The 13727-nt window shown below is 38.5% G+C and overlaps 1 pseudogene; it reads left to right on the forward strand.

Annotated features, from left to right (window-relative positions):
• Nucleotides 1-269: 269 nt before the first annotated feature.
• On the forward strand, nucleotides 270-1396 carry LOC114025711 (annotated as a pseudogene).
• Nucleotides 1397-13727: the final 12331 nt, after the last annotated feature.

Consider the following 13727-nt stretch of genomic DNA (forward strand, 5'->3'; position numbering starts at 1 on the left):
TGGAGCACACTTTCAAGGCCTGACCCAAGCCACTGGGGAAGGGCTAGGCTCTCACTTCTTTTCCCTCCAGATGACAATCCAGTTGTTTTTAGCAACTTCATGCCCAACAGAGACCAGGCTATTGTCGGCTGATGGACCAGCCTGGGCACCATGGGGCAGGGTAGGGATCTCCCTGCTGTCAGTCACCATTCTGGACAAAATAGTCCTGGATTGCTCCCCTGAGCCACAAAGCCTTGTCTTGGCTGTAGACTCCCCCTAAGTCATTCTCCATGGCGATCTGCAGTGCTGGCCAGGCCTCCACCACCGACCGAACACCAGAGCCAAACAAGGCCCACATTTACTCTGTGGAGGCTGCCATCTCCGACCCGGCTGCCGCCAGTCACAATATAATGTAATATATTACAAATGTGTTTATATTCTAAGCTAGTGTAACCTTTGAACACCATTGTGAGCAAAACATTTGCCTGCTTCTATGTAATTTTTTTTTATTTCTTTTGATCTCCTTGTTATGAGAATCATTTCTCTATCAGGAAACTTCCTTTACTAGCACTTTGGAATCATGGCCAATCATTACATTGACTAGTGTTCTTAAACATTTTAAAGGTGGAGGCCGGGCAGGCCCTGTGTGGGGCGCCGAGGCAGCATAGACGCTGCGGGAGCAGCCAGGCGTGGGGGTGCGCCCCGTGGGCAGCCTAGCTCGGGGGCACCGGCAGAACGCGCGCCTCGGCCTCCCGCTACTGCTGTTGCTGCTGCCGGAGGAGGCCAGTCTGCTGTCAGAGATCGGTGCCGCCACGCTCGTCACTGCCCCGCTCCTAGACCCCGGCCAGAAGGCCCAGGCTGTAGCTGTCTACCATCGGGAGCAGGAGTCGGGATTCTGGGAGCGGTGAGCCCTGGCGGCTGAGGCCCCAAAGGACCTGGAAGAGCACATTGCCGAGGCCCGGGCCAAGAAACAGCTTGGGCCGCGGGAGGCGGAGCAAGGAGAGGAGGGAGGGCCGCAGCCCCCTTTCCCACAGACTGCAATGCTGGCCCGGCTCCCCACAGCCAGGCCCAGACCGGCCTGGGCCAGGCCTCTGGACTGGCACAATTCATCCCCAGATTGGCCCCATGCTGGGAACCCAGCTGCGGTACCGAGTCTACAAGGACCTGTGGGAAAAAGGCTACTTCCTCATCTCCGGGGGCAAGTTCAGGGATAACTTTCTATCCAGGTAACCCCCTTGCTTGCACACCCATTTTTGTGGCCCCCTGCTGTGGCCCTGGGCATGCCTTCCCGCTGCCAGACCTCATCTCTGCTGGCCGTCTTGGGATCAACGTAGGAAAGACCTTACTCCTCTGCTCCCATCAGCCTGATGGCTCTGTGGCCTATACATACTCCCTGTAGTGGCCCAACCTGCCGTGACCAGAGAAGGAAGGGGGAAGGAACCCTGGGCTGAGCCACTGGACCTGGGCTCCTGATTGCTTGTATGTCCCTGCCCTCCATCTGTATCCCAGATATTTTGGACTCAAGGGTGTCCCTGTGTATTTTTTTTTTTTTTTTGGTGAGGCGACTGGGGTAAAGTGACTTGCTTAAGGTCACACAGCTAGTAAGTGTTAAGTGTCTGAGGCTAGATTTGAACTCAGGTCCTCCTGACTCCAAGGCCAGAGCTCTATTTATTGAGACACCTAGCTGTCCCTCCCCATGCATTTCAACTGGAGAACTCAAGTCCCTTGGGCTGAGGAAGGAGAGTGGAGGGCCATTTGCTGTTTCAGTGCAATAAAACTCTCTGGACAAGCCAGAGCCTTTGTGGTGTGCTGATCCTAGGGGCCAGACCCTCCCAGGAGTCTGAGTCAGCTCCAACACTCCAGAGATGTCTCAGTCTTCCTCTCTGGCCTCAGTCTCCTCATCATTAAAATGGGTGCGTGGGGAAATCTTCATTTTATCAAAGTGGTCTGGGGATTGCTTGGGCTCAGAATTGGAGACTGTCAGTTGCCAAACAGAAGGAGCCTAATCTCTCCTCCAAGTAACAAGATGACTTGGTTCCTCTCAAGGCAAGAGGAGACTCCCCTGGTTACTTTATGTTGGGGAGAGACTTTGATCCCAGAGGCAGCTAAATGTTGCGGTGCCTGGAGGGTAGTCAGGGAGACCTGAGTTCTAACCTGCCCTCAGACACTTCCTAGCTGTGTGAACCTAGGCAAGTCACTTCACCTTGTTCTGCTTTAGTTCTCTTATGTGTAAAACGGGGATAATCCTAGCCCCTATTTTCCAGGGTTGTTGTGAGGATCAGCTGAGATAATAATTGTAAAGTGCTTAGCACAGTGTCCCTCACATAGTAGGTGCTGTATATGTATGTATATACATATGTATATACCAGAGAAGGAAGGGGGAAGGAACCCTGGGCTGAGCCACTGGACCTGGGTTCCTGATTGCTTGTATGACCCTGCCCATATATCATATGTGTATATGTATGTGTATATATATATATATATATATATGTATGTATGTATCCTTCAAAGGTGTCTGTTTTTTAAAATTTGGTTATTGCATAATTTTTCTGCTGGTTCTGTCAACTCCATTCCTCATCATTCTTCATCAATTCATAGTTTTTTCTAGGTTTCTCTAAAATCATCTCTTTCTCAGAGAGATATAATTGACTGAATATAGAGTGAGATATATAATTTTGTATATGGCCAATGTGTATTTGTTTTATTTAAATATTTTATTTTTCCCCAGTTACATGTAAAAACAATTTTTACCATTCATTTTAGAAACCTTGAGATACAAATTTGCTCCCTTCCTTTCCACCCCACCCCATTGAGAAGGAAAACAATTCTATATAGGTTATGCATGTGCAGTCATGCAAAACACACCCATCATGTTGTGAAAGAGATCATAGAAAAAAAAACATGAAAAGTAACAAAATTTTTAAAAAATGTGCTTCAATTGTGTTCAATCACCATCAGTTATTTCTCTGGGAATAAATAGCATTTTTCATCATAAGCCCTTCAGAGTTGCCTTGGATCATTGTATTACTGAGAATAGCTAAATTATTCACAGGTGATCATCTTACAATATTGCTACTACTGTGTACACAATACATTTCACTTTACATCAGCCCATGCAAGTCTTTTCAGGTTTTTCTGAGAGCATCCTGCTCATCATTTCTTATAATACAATCGTATTCCATTATGATCACATACTACAACATATTCAGACTTTCCCCAATTGATGGACATCCCTTCAATTTCTAATTCTTTGCCACCCCAAGAAAATTGCTATAAATATTTTTGTAAATATAGGTTCTTTTCCTTTTTTAAGCTCTTTTGGAATACATACCTAGTAGTAGTAGTATTGCTAGGTCAAACTGTATGCATGGTTTTATAGCCCTCTGGGACTGCTCTACAGAATGGTTGAATCAGGTCACAAATCTACCAACAATGCATTAATGTCTCATTTTTCCAACCCCTCCAACATTTGTAATTTATCTGTTCTGTTCTATTAGCAAATCTAATAGGTATGAGGTAGTACCTCAGAATTATTTAATTTGAGTTACTCCAATCAATAGTGAGTTAGAGGATTTTTTTTCATATGGCTATAGACAACTTTGATTACTTCATCTGAAAACTTATCATATCTTTTCATCATTTATTAAATTGGGGAATGTCTCTTGTTTCATTTAGTTACCCATGTTTGAGAAATGATGAAGATTGAGTAGTGGGTCAGAAAATTACATGCTCCCCACATTTCCCCCATAAAAGATATACCTCTTTTGTGCCACCTCAGGGCAAACATAGAAAGGTAAAAATAAGTATGAGTTGGGGAAAAACAGTGCTTCTCATGGGATAGTGGAAGACTATCTGATGAAAAATCCCAGGACAAGGTTTGATCCCAGTGAAGAGTAAATACTTCCAGGCTAGAACGGCTTAAAACAACAAGCTGTTAGTCCTGGGGTTACCTGGATTGGGAAGCTGCTTTGGCCCCAGCCACATGAGCTTCTATCACCAGTACATTGAGAGGAATTGCATGTCTGAACCAGGGAAGACTGAGGGAATATCTGCTACAAGGAATACCAGACCCAACTCTGCTGTAGAGATGGGTCTGGGAACAAGCAGGAACCAGCACATGTCTGGTGAGTACAGAAGCAGTAGAGCAGGAATGCTGCTGGCTTTGGTCACTTACAGGGTGCTGGAGGTCTTGGTTTCAGTTCTACACCAGAAGGGAGAACCACAAGACGATCCGAGGCAAGAGGCACCATCTCTCATTCCCAAGGGCTAGAGGTACTTACACAAACTAAGCTGCTACAAATTAAAAAAAAAAAAAATGAACAGGAAAAGGAGAAAAAATCCAAACTATGAGAATAGTTTGGATTACTATGGGAATAGAGAATACCAGGGTTCATTTTCAGTGGAGGGTACTGAAGCAAAAAAAATCCTCTTATGCCTCAAAGAGTAATGTCAAATGGTTACCTACCCAAAAAGAATTCATTGAAGAACTTAAAACATGACTTTAAAAATAAAATGAGATATACTGAGGAAAAACTGAAAAAATAACAATCCCAGAAAAACAAGAAATTATGAAAAGAAATTCAACCAATTAGAAAAGGAGATCCAGAATCTTAAAGAAGAAAATGACTCCTTGAAAATCAGAATTGGGCAAAGTGAAGCAAGGGAAGTTATAAAAGATCATGGAAGAATTATGGAACCAGATAAAGATATACTCTCAGCGTGAGAAATACACTCAGAAAATATCTAATCCAGATTTTCAACTTTTTTTTTTGTCATCAACGGTGGTTTGGTGAAACTTTTCAAGACATGTTTTTAAGAACATAAAATAAAATACATAATATTACAAAGGAAAACAGTTATATTGAAATATTACTATCAAATTATGAACCTGATGTTAAGATCCTTTGGTCTAATGAAACCCATATCTAAGTTGGAATTCTCTCCATATCACCCTGGTGAGTTAACTCTAAACATCAGTGACAAAAATGTCTCTGACTTTAAAGGGGAAAAATGTAACAATCATGAAAGTGAATATTTAATTCTTTAAACTTAGTAACATGAGACTAAATAAGTGATTAACCTTATTAACTGCATATATTTTGTAATTCCAACTTTCTTAAATGATAGCAAATTTAGTCATGCACTTGAACTCTTTGGTTTACATTACCCTAACTGAAGGATCCTTCAGACTTATCAGTAGAACCCTCACTCATCCCAAAATTTGACTATCTGAAGATAACATCTAGATTAAAACCTGTTCCTATTCTAATATTCTTTAGTTAGTGGGAAATGATTTCTTAACTTTCTTTTCTCCTGACCACTGAAAAGAATATCCTTTAGTTTCCTCATTTTCAAATTACTCCAATTCAAGGATCCCTCATTCTAATTCTACAGTGAATAGTTCTAATTTAAGGATACAAAAACTGTAGAGGCAGAGGCAAGCAAATTTTTTTTCCTTGAAGAACTTTTTTTTTGGCAGTTATAACAATAATTTGTTAGAATTTAATTCAATTCAAGAGACTTCAATTAAGCAGGTACTATGTGAAAAACATAGTGGTAGGCATTTGGGTTACAAAAATGAAAAACAACTGTCTAAAGGTAATGCAAGGGATATGACCTATAAACAAATATATGCTCCAGGGAATGCCTGGAATTCATATTTTCATCTTGTCTCACCTGCCTAAATTCCCCTAGATGAAGAGTTATAGCATGAAATGTCTACATATGTAGGTTAGAGTAAGACTGTGGAAGGCCTTAAATGTTAATCAAAAGATTTTCTATTTTGTGCTATAGGCAATGGAAAACTACTGAAAGATATTGTTCTGAATGTGATAGAGTAAGACTTATTCATTAAGCAGATTATTTTGGCACTTGTATAAAAGAATAGATTAGATAACATAGTGATTGTATTATGGAGATGAATTAAGAAGCTATTATATTAGTTCAGCTAACAGGTAATGAGGAACCAAACCAGCAGTGATGCCTTGTGAGCACCACTTGACTTTTTAAAGAGAAGGAATATAATGTAGTGGAGAGAGAGTTGGCTTAAAACCAGTAATATCTGGGTTCCAGTCTGGCTCTGACAGTGTGACCTTCACCAAGTCACTTAACCTCTTAGGATTCTTTTTTTTTTTGGATAATTAATTTATTTTTAGTTTTCGACATTCAATTCCATAAAATTTTGATTTTAAAATTTTTCCCTCTCCCAATTCCTCCCCTGCCAAAGATGGCATACTATCTAATACAGGTTCTACATATCATTCATGTTAAGCATATTTTCCCATTAGTTATGATGTAAAGAATAATTGGAACTAGTGGGAAGAACCACAAGAATGAAGCAATAAAGCAAAAAAGAAAAGAAAAGAAAAGAAAAGAAAGAAAAGGAGAGCAAATTGTATGCTTGCATCTCCATTCAGACTCCATGGTTCTTTCTGTGGGTGTGGATGGTAATTTTCATCATGAGTCTCTTGGAGTTGTGATTTTTGCATTGCTGTGAAAAGCCAGGTCTATCAAAGTCAGTCATTCCATAATATGGCTGTTATGTACTGCATACAATGTTCTCCTGGTTCTGCTCATTTCACTCAGCATTGATTTATTCAAGTCTTTCCAAGGTTTTTTTTTTTTTTTGAAGCCTGCCTGATCATCATTTCTTGATCTGACCTTTTTTTTTTTTTTTTGGCAATTGGGGTTAAGTGACTTGCCCAGGGTCACACAGCTAGTAAGTGTCAAGTGTTTGGTCTGAGGCCAGATTTGAACTCAGGTCCTCTTGATTTGTGACTGATAGGGCCAGTGCTCTATCCGCTGCACCACCTAGCTGGCCCCTGATCATCATTTCTTATAGCACAATAGTATTCATTATATTCATATACCACAACTTGTTCATTCATTACTCAATTGATGGGCATCCCTCAATTTCCAATTCTTTGCCACTACATAAAGAGTTGCTATAAACATTTTTGTAGACGGGGCTACAAAATGGGTACATGATTTAGATATAAAGACTGATACTATAAGAAAACTGTAAGAAAATTAGGAAAGCAAGGAATAGTTTACCTTTCCGATCTATGGAGAAGAGAAAAATTTATGGGCAACAAGAGATAGAGAACATTATGAAATGCAAAATGGACAATTTTGATTACATCAAATTGAAAAGGTTTTGCTCAAATAAAGCCAATGCATCCAAGATTAGGAGGAAAGCAGAAAACTGGGAAAGGATTTTTACAACCTTTGTCTATGGTAACCTCCTCATTTCTAAACTATATAGAGAACTGAGTCAAGTTTATAAGAATACAAGTCATTCCCCAACTGATAAATGGTCAAAGGATAGGAACAGGCAGTTTTCAGAGGAAGACACTAAAGCTATCTATAGTAGCTAAAATGTTCTAAGTCACTATTGATTAGAAAAATGCAAATCAAAACAACTCTGAGGTACCACATCATACCTATCAGATTGGCTAACATGGTAAAACAGGACAATGATAAATGTTGGGAAAGATGTGGGAAAATTGAAACACTAAAGCATTATTGATGGAGTTGTGAACTGATCCAACCCATTCTGGAGGGAAGTTTGGAACTATGCCCAAAAGGCTATAAAATTGTGCATACCTTTTGACCCAGCAATAGCACTTCTAGGGCTGTCTCTTAAAGAGAGCATAAAAATGGGAAAAAGACCCACATATACAAAAATATTTATAGCAGCTCTTTTTGTGGTGGCAAAAAAATGGAAATTGAGGGGATGCCCTTTCTGAACTTTTATTCCCCATCGATTAAAGTAAAATAAAATATTACTTTGTCATTCTAAGGACTCTAATCATTATAAACACATAAAGATTAAGATTACCTTCAGAAGAGAAACCATTAGACACATCCATGACAGATTTATTTTTACTACAATCTTATTCCTTAAATGCCAGCTGTCTTAAAAGAAGAAAGGAAATCCATTTTGCTCTGTAGAATTATGTGTTTCTGATCTGCAAAGATCCCAGCAGTTAAAGATGGAAAGAACTTTTAAAAGATCACTAAGTTCACTTATTTTGTGACTTCCTGCCATGACAGGAATGAACCATGTGAAATGTTTTCCACTAAAGATGAGAGAACCACAGTTAAAGAGAATGTAGCCCTTGCTCTCAAGAAGTTTTGAATCTGATAGACTTGAAAAGACAAGTAGAATACATATAGGAGAAATATATACAAAGTATACTTACTGGTCACTTCAATGTTAATTGTGAGGATCCAGCGGAAATGAAATTGGGGATGACTTAATCAGCAACATAGTATTTGAATTGAACCATGAAGAATAGGTACAAAACCCATGTGCAGAAAAAGTGAAGATTTCCTAAGACATTCCAAGTAATATTGCTACCAGATATAAGAGATCAATGGAAGAAACAGATTAGGACATAACAACAAATGTAGAATTTCATTTATGATATGTGTTCACCACAAAATCTGCTACTTGGGCAGCTTAATTGATTCTGATCTAGCAGTTGTGCATGTAGGAGTGTGTGTGTACACATGCATATTAAAGGTAATGTAGGGCTAAAGAGGAAAGTTAACTAATTTTCTCTTTCTTCTCCCCATTTTCATTTTAGTGGTACCACCTTTTCCAGTTCCTCCCATAAGGAGTAACATTTTCTGTAGTCAATTTATCAATTGCCTTTGCTGGGGTGGGGTAGGGCAGAGAGACTGCTATTCCTTAAAAACTTGCCTCTGAAAAGAAAATAGAAAGAAGTATTGCTTGAGGTGACCATCTTAACAATATTAGCTCTTGAAGATGGCTGAGTGAAAGCAATGACTTGATTGAGCACTCCCTCAAAGCCCTCCAAATACCTGTAAAAATGGTATGTTTTACAGAATACAAATTCTGGAGCAGTAGAACCTACAAAAAGACAGAGTGAAACAAACTTCATCCCCAAGAAAATCTGGATGGTTGATTGGAAAGGTCTATTGTACCAGGTAGGACATGAACACAGTTCATCATTCCAGTTTCCATACCTCTTAACCTACAAAAGTCAAAGACAATTTAGAAGGTCAGAAGGAGGGGCAGAGCCAAGATGGAGGAGTAAAAGCAGTGACTTGCTTGAGCTGTCCCCCAAACCCCTCCAAATAACTATAAACAGTGGCTCTAAACAAATTCTAAAGCAGCAAAACCCACAAAAAGACAGAGTGAAACAAATTTGAAGCCCAAGACAACCTGGATGGTCAATTGGAAAGGTATATTGTGCCGGGTAGGGAGAGGAGCACAGTTTGGCAAGGGGGAATCAAGTGGCTGATCAGAGGGGGATTCAGGGATCTTTTGTCTCTTGCTTTGCCCATGCTTGGATTTGGTTCACAGTTCTGGGTGGCAGTACTAGGGTTAGGAGGAGCGCTGGCATGGTGGAGCTTACAGCGGATGTGGAGAGAGAATCCTCCTTACAGTTTCAAGACAGAAAAGAGTGCTTGTGGTCACCCACAGACCAGAGTACAGGCCAGGAAAGGAGTAAACACCTCACCCTTGATCATAGCACCTTGGAAGAACTGAAAATGTGCAGGTCCCTAGAAGTATCTCTGAAAACAGCTGCCCGGAACCCCTGAAGCTTGGGACAGTTCATTCTTCACACTGGAAGCAGACTCCTAACTTAGCAAAGAGTTTATAACTCATGTAATTGGCTGAGATCATGAGCAAGCAGCACAAAAAGAGTCAGACCATAGAATCTTACTTTGGTAACAAAGAAGATCAAAACATACAACCAGAAGAAGACGACAAAGTCAAAATCTCCTACATCCAATGCCTTCCAGGAAAAATATGAATTAATCCCAGGACATGGAAGAGCTCAAAAAGGATTTTTAGAAGCAAGTAAGAAAAGTAGAGGAAAAACCAGGAAGAGAAATGTGAGTGATATTAGAAAATCATGAAAAACTAGTCAACAGCTTGCTAAAGGAGACCCAAAAAATACTGAAGAAAATAACAACTTAGAAAATAGAATAACCTAAATGGCAAAAGAGGTCCAAAAAGTCAATGAGGAGAAGAATGCCTTAAAAAGCAGAACTGGCCAAATGGAAAAGGAAGTCTAAAAGCTTACTGAAGAAAATACTTCCTTAAAAATTATAATGGAGCAATTGGAAGCTAGTGACAATTTGAGAAATCAAGGCACTGTAAGACTAATCCAAAAGAATGAAAAAATAGAAGACAATGTGGAATATCTCACTGGAAAAACAACTGACCTGGAAAATAGATCCAGGCAAGATAATTTAAATTATTTGACTATCTGAAAGCCATGACCAAAAAAAGAGCCTAGACATCATCTTTCAAGAAAATATTAAGGAAAACTGCCCCATTATTTTGAACCAGGGGGCAAAAAAGAATTTGAAAGAAGCCAGTGATAACCTCCTCAAAGAGATCCCCAAAGAAAAACTCCTAGGAATATTGTAGAAAATTCCATAGTTTCCAGGTGAAGGAGAAAATATTGCAAGCAGCCAGAAAGAAACAATTCAAGTATTGTGGAAACACAATGAGGATAACAAAAGATTTAGCAGCTTCTACTTTAAGGGACTGTAGGGTTTGGAATATAATAGTCTGCAGGGCAAAGGAGATAGGATTAAAGCCAAGAATCACCTACCCAGCAAAACTGAGCATAATCCTTCCTGGGAAAAAGTTGACATTCAGTGAAATAGAGGACTTTCAAACATTCTTGATGTAAACACCACAGCTCAATAGGAAAATCGACTTTCAAGTACAAGGCTCAAGAGAAGCATGAAGAGGAAAGATAAATCATAAGTGACTTATTAAAGTTGAAATGTTTACATTCCTACATGGAAAGATGATATTTGTAACTCACTAGACTTTTGTCAGTATTATGGTAGTTGGAGGGAAAAAATTATATGTATAAATAGATTGATAGATAGAGGGCACTGGGTGAATTGAAGATGAAGGGGTGATATCTGGAGAATAAAATTAAGTGGTGAAAGAGGATTATACTGGGAAAAGGAGAAAGAGAGAGGTAGAAAGGGCCAAATTATCCAACATAAAACAGACAAGAAAAGGTTTTTACTGTGGAGAGGAAGTGGGGGAAGGTGAGAGGGAATGAGTGAATCTTATTCTTATAGGATTTGGCTTAAGGAGGGAATAACATATACACTCAATTGGGTATGGAAAGCTATCTTACCCTACAGGAGAATAGGGGGGAATGGGATAAGAGATTGGGAGAATGTTAGAGGGGTGGGCAGATTGAGGGAGGAGGTAATCAGAAGCAAATACTTCTGAGGAGGGACAGGGTCAAAAGAAAGAATAGAATAAATGGGGGGTGGGTTAGGATGGGGGGAAATATAGTTAGTTTTCCACAACATGGCTACTATGAAGTGTTTTTCATAACTACACATGTATAACCTGTATGGAGTTGCTTGCCTTCTCAATGAGGGTGGGTGGGGAGGGAGGAAGGGAGAAAATTTGGAAACCAAAGTTTTAAAAACAAATGCTAAAAGTTATTGTTTTTGCATGCAACTGGGAAATAAGACATACAGGCAATGGGGTATAGAATTCTATTATACTCTACAGGAAAATAGAAGTGGAAGAGGATAAGAGAAGGGGGAAGATAGAAAGCAACACAGATTAGGGGAAGGGGTATTCAGAATGCAGTCTGTCTTAGGGTGGGGGAGGATTGAGATGGGGAGAAAATTTGGAACTCAAAATATTGTGGAAGTGAATGTCGAAAGCTAAAAATAAATAAATAAATAAATATAGTCACATAAAAATAATAAAAATAAATAATATAAATAATATAAATAATAAAATTAATAAATAAATAAAAATAAAAATTAGCAGAAAATAAAATAATAAATAAAATAAAATAAAAATATAAAAATGAAAAATAAAAAAAATTAGCTCTTGTCATACAACTTTCCAGTTACCAAATTATATTAAATTTTTTGAAAATCTGATTTCAATTCACATTGTCCCCTACTTTTGTACATCAATAAAGCTTCTCTTTTTCCAGCTCCAAGAACCCATTTCTGCCAAAAATTCACCAGAAGTAATGAACTCTCTCTCCTCTCTCAGTCTCTCTCTCTGACTCCCCTTTTCATTCAAAGGAAACATATACAGATTAGTAATACAATGATTGAGTGCAGCTTTATCATAATATGAGTTTTAAAGACTAGGTGAATAGATAAACTTAAAAAAAACAAATGTGTAAATATATGCTTTTAGATGAAACCTATTCTTTCAAGAGTGAAAAAAAAAAAAAGGAAAATAGAAATAGAATCAGTTTCTTCTATCTTCCCTGCTGGGTGAGTTCATCAGAACTGAGATATATCAAACTGGACTCATTGCTTTGAAGTACAACACAAATGAAATGATCATTACATCTGCATATTTGTTTCAGCATTGATTGTTCTTTTGTTCTACATGCTTTTTGTTTTCTAGGGATCTTGCTCCTCTCTATTCAGTTTCCAGTGGTGGTGCTGTGAAGACGCAAGTATTCATTATCTCACTTTGAGTAGGTAAAGATGGTGACAGTTTTAACCTTATGCCTCCTTCGTACTTGCCTCATTCTTTCCTGATTTTTCTAGATCTCTGGTCTTCTTCCTCTATGATTTTCTTTTTCTTTGTATTTATTTAGTACTTAATTTTCCCCAGTTACATGTAAAAACAATTTTAACACGTATTTTTCTTCTTTTAAAATTAAATAATTTATTTTTAGATTTTCAATATTTACTTCCATAAGATTTTGAGTTTTAAAATTTCTCCCCCTTAGCAAAGTTGCAGGCTATAAAATTAGCAAAGTTTCAGGCTATAAAATAAACCTACATAAATCATCGGCATTTCTATATATTACCAACAAAGCCCAACAGCAAGAGATAGAAAGAGAAATTCCATTTAAACTTATGTAGACATTATAAAATATTTAGGAGTCTACCTCCCAAAACAAACCCAGGAACTCTATGAACACAATTACAAAACACTTTTCACGCAAATAAAATCAGATCTAAATAATTGGAAAAACATCAGTTGTTCATGGGTAGGCCAAGCTAATATAATAAAAATGACAATTCTACCTAAACTAATTTACTTATTCAGTGCCATACCAATCAAACTACCAAAAAAATTATTTTATAGAGTTAGAAAAAATAATAAGAAGATTCATTTGGAAGAACAAAAGCTCCAGAATTTCAAGAGAATTAATGAAAAGAAATGCAGGGGAAGGTGGCCTAGCCATTCCAGATCTTAAATTGTATTATAAAGCAACAATCATCAAAACTGCGTGGTACTGGTTAAGAAATGGAGTGGTGGATCAGTGGAATAGGTTAAGTATGCAAGACACAGTAGTCAATGACTATAGTAATGTATTATTTGATAAACCCAAAGACCTCAGCTTCTGGGATAAGAACTTACTCTTTGAAAAAAACTGCTGGGAAAACTGGAAAAGAGTATGGCAGAAACTAGGCATAGACCAAAATCTCACACACCATATACCAAAACAAAGTCAAAATGGGTCTGATGCTGAGTAAAGTGAGCAGAACCAAGAGAACGTTGTACACAATACCAGCTACGTTGTGTGATGACTAATATTGATAAACTTAACCCTTCCTGGCAATACAAGGATCTAAGACATTTCCAGAGGCATTGTGATGGAAAATGCTATCCACACCTAAAGAAAGAACTATGGAAGCCAAGTTGTTATTTTTTTTTCTCTTCTGTTGAATTTTGTTTCCTCTTTCTGATGGCTCCTCCTATTGGTTTTAATTTCTACTTACAACATGACTAATGTGAA

The sequence above is a fragment of the Vombatus ursinus genome, unplaced genomic scaffold, assembly GCF_900497805.2.
Source record: "Vombatus ursinus unplaced genomic scaffold, bare-nosed wombat genome assembly UNPS02014832.1, whole genome shotgun sequence".
In the NCBI taxonomy this organism is placed as follows: Eukaryota; Metazoa; Chordata; class Mammalia; order Diprotodontia; family Vombatidae; genus Vombatus; species Vombatus ursinus.